We start from the raw sequence: 3,975 nt of genomic DNA, 5'->3' as shown, positions 1-3,975 counted from the left end.
GACTATGTCTGGAAAAACAAACTACAGTAAAACTCTAAAGGGTATTAAATGCAAAACAAAAAACTTTATCTTTCCTTGAGGAATATAATTTGTCAGCTGCTTTGGTGAACTTCATCTGCTGCTTCCAATGTCCTAATTTAAAAGATTCATTTCACCAACTTGAACAAATCCTATATAACGGCTAAGCAACTTTAATCCAGCATTGACACAGTGATAAATTATTCTTTTTGATATGTACAAATCAGACTTATCTCAGTCCCTTTAAATATAAGATACAATTGTGTTTAAACAAATAGTTCTTAAATGAGTAATTCTTGGTGAAGGCAACTGACAATCATTACCCTAGTTAATGCTGTATTTGAATCAATCCACAATCTTATCATGTAATGACTTTCAGTGTCTATTTCACAGATTAGAGTTGATATGGACCTTTGGTCCTCTGAATGGAATCCCAGTCTTCCTTCCTTCCTTCCTTCATTCCTTCCTTCCCTCCTTCCCTCCCTCCCTCCTTCCTTCCTTCCTTGGCAGTTTATTAATGAATCTGGTGTGGTTTGTCCTAATGTTTCTTGTTGGCAGCTGCCACCTGTCCAGCAATTCTGTCCAGGTCTCTCTGTCCCTGAGGTGTCAGTTTTTGGCCCCCGTCTTGGTCCTTCTCCACCATCTTGAGCCCCTCAAGGGCCTGCAGGAATCTCTGGACCACTGTCTTGGAGCCCAGGCTGAAGTGGCTGGCCATGACCCCGTTGCACTGGCGCCCCCTGTAGATCTTGGTCATGGAGCCCACGCCAGCGCCACCGCGAAGGTACAGGTACCGGGCAGTGGAGGCCGCCAAAACGTAGAACCAGCTCTCATCGTAGGGCGCCAGCTCCTTATGCTTGGCCAGCTTGACCGTGTCCATCCATTTGGGGACTTTAAGCTTCCCTGACATTTTCAGGCAGGCGGCCAGGGCCTGCACGAATTTCTGCTGGTTCACTTCCTTCACCGTGACTCCAGGCATAGTTCGGGCTCTGCGCGGCCAGCCAAGGGAAAGCCCAGTCCCCATTTCACAAATGAGGAATGTGAGACTTAGAAAGGTTAAGTGACTTATCCTAGTTCATATCATAACAGCCACTGTAAGTAAGTGACTGAATTGGAATTTCAGCCTAATTCTTGATGATTCTATATCCAGGATGACTCACTTTTTAAAAGATAGAGTTCTGTAATGTATTATTATCTAATGACCAATTCGTTATGCAGTTTTTGATCTTATTAAATTTGGTTGAAAGGGGACACTAATGAAACTATCTATAAAAGTAGATTGAAGCTTAGCATGATTCTTTGTATAAGAAAAATTCCCATTAAATATTTGCTAACTAGGATATAATAGCATCCCTGGCATTCACAGAACTCACTGTTGAATACTCTATAGATCATCATCTATAGATCCACATACTCTATAGATCATAATTGTATTTTCATCAATGAGGAATGTTTCTAGGTCACAATACCTGAGTTCATTCATTGTGAAATGGAAAGTTATCTATTTCTAGAAAACTTACTTTGAAACTAAATATTGGCATAGAATTTTTCTTTTATTCTAATCACTGTTAGTCACATAAATCTGTTTTTCAAATAAGGAAACTCAATCTTTAAGTCATGCCATTGTATAGTGTGTGAGTATGTATGTATGTTTGTATGTATTTAAGGATGTACATACACACTCCAACACCCCAATTCATAAAATTAATTGAACCATATATATATATTTGTGATTTATCTAATCAGATAAATAATGATGCAGAAAGGGTTACACACTCACAAGAGATTTAATTTCTGATTTGCAGAGGGAGGGAAGATATTTTGTTATTTGTTGATTATGAAAAGGAATGAAAAGAAAAAGGGAGGAAATTTACAGTTTGACATCATGAGATCAAAAATGTGGCTTAAAATACACAAATAACATGATAACATCTGAAGGAAGATATTAGATCAAGAATTAGGGGTCAGAAACAAGTGCTACCATCTCGATTTTGCAAATTTAAAAATCAAGGGGAAAACTAGATATTTGAGCACTAGAAAGCAAAGTGGTTTCTAAGTCACCTCAGAGGAAATGTAAAACTATGTCTCCGACAATAATGTTTTTCTTATAGCAAGTTCTCATGTTTTATTCCCTGCTATGCCTCAGCAAATATATAAACATACTTATTACAACCATCAAAACAATATTGAGTAATCACTTTAACACAACTGAGCAAGGAATTTTTCAAAAGGGACTCAGAAACAACAACAAAAAAAATAAAATTCAGTTGTTACAGCTCTAAGGAACATAAGACATCATTCCAATCCCTTGAAATCAATTCAACAAGCATTTATCTGGTCGAAAGATCTCCTCCAAACTCTTCATTGTAAATGCAAGTCAAGATTATAAAAAGAATTTTTCCAATCACAGAAAAATTATGAAACTACTTTTAAAACCAAAGGGTTTTGCCACTTGCATTTTTTACTGCATTTTTGCTGCTCTAGGATCAGATAGGGCAGTATGTGGTAGTAGTTAAAAATGCCCCCGCCCCACCCCCATTCCCCATGGGTAGCACCATAAGGCTTTGATTAAAAAAAAAAAAAAACTCTGTATACTAACAATAGAAGTACATAACAACTTAAAATGTAATTAAAATTAGAAACCACTTTTTTCCATTCTTTTCTCTAAATGTTTGAGAATTTAGGCAGATAATCTAAATTCTTAATATACCAAGAGTTTCATACTTTCTTAAGGAAAAGATGGATAAGTGCAAAAAAGAGGACCACAAAAAGCAAGGGATGTGCTGGAATTTTGTTCCTGGAAAAAATACGATTGATAGGAATACATTACAATACGGTGGTAAATAGTAAGTATTTTACTTGGGCACAATTCTTAAGTATGCACTTCCTAAAACTGATTGAGCAAAGAGCACAGAAGTTACAGCACATGTGAATATTGGAAGCAGCAACTTGATTTTTAAAAATACGAGGCCAAAAAATAGTAAACAAGATCTACTTTTTTCTTTACAAACAGACTCTGGCAAATACCTGTGGTAACCTAACAGAGATTTCACAAAGATAAATTTGGTTTGAAAAGAAAGTTTACTTTGGTAGTCTTTTTACAGCCTGAAAGTGGTCAGGAATCCATTCAAACACTCCTGTGGTTTTAAAATAGGTCAAGCTAGGGGCTACAGGGTTTTGTTGAAACTGATAATGTTGTAGGAAAACAAAGCATCTTCCACCCTTACACGTAAAATAAAAGTCTCCTAGAAAACATACAAAGAATTGGAAGACTAAATCAGCAACTAATTAGAATAACAGGCTTATAATATTATGCTTCACCTACCTAGAACTCTGCAGTATACTTTAACAGGTAGAGAAAAGAACTATTAACATATCAAAACCAATAAGTATACAAGTATGAACAACTGATCAAGTTGCTAAAGAATCTGTATTGCATAAAGTTTTATGGCACAACATGAAGAAATATAAGGACCTGAAAGTGAAAGAAAACCTCAAAGTGCATTTTTCAACTTTCCAAACTGAGATGGAGGGAGGTAGCAATGAAACATGGGAGAGTGAAAGGAGAAACAGACAGAGAGAAAGGTGAAAATGTAATAAAATAGATTTCATAATTAGCCACAGTTATAATTTAAAGTTAATTTTCTATGAGAAATAGATGGGCATATTGATCAATGTCCCTAAGAAATGTGAAATGTGAAGATGGTGGAAGAGAAGCAGGACCTCCTAGTGGCTCCAGCTTCCACCTTCCCCAATTAATGTAAAAAGGGGACTCTGAACAAACTTTGGAGCTGTAGAACCCAAAAAATGTCACAGAGAAGCTAGCCCCCCACTGAGGACAGCCCAGCAGGCTGGCAGCAAGCAGCCAGCTCAGGGCTCTGAGAGCTGAGCCAAGGGCCATGTGAGCCAGAGGTTTTAGCCCAGGGCAGTTCTGACCAGCCTCCAGCCAGAGGGACTCCA

The 3,975-nt window shown here is 37.4% G+C and overlaps 1 pseudogene; it reads right to left on the bottom strand.

The window, feature by feature from the left end:
- Positions 1-530: 530 nt before the first annotated feature.
- On the bottom strand, positions 531-1,018 carry LOC138170600 (small ribosomal subunit protein eS19 pseudogene; annotated as a pseudogene).
- Between the last annotated feature and the right edge of the window lie 2,957 nt (positions 1,019-3,975).

Source organism: Petaurus breviceps, unplaced genomic scaffold (genome assembly GCF_028583685.1).
Source record: "Petaurus breviceps papuanus isolate PSGF00001 unplaced genomic scaffold, PetGlider_PUasm1.0 126, whole genome shotgun sequence".
NCBI lineage: Eukaryota > Metazoa > Chordata > Mammalia > Diprotodontia > Petauridae > Petaurus > Petaurus breviceps.
Note: the sequence above shows the minus strand (reverse complement) of the source record. Positions and strands in the feature narration are given on the sequence as shown.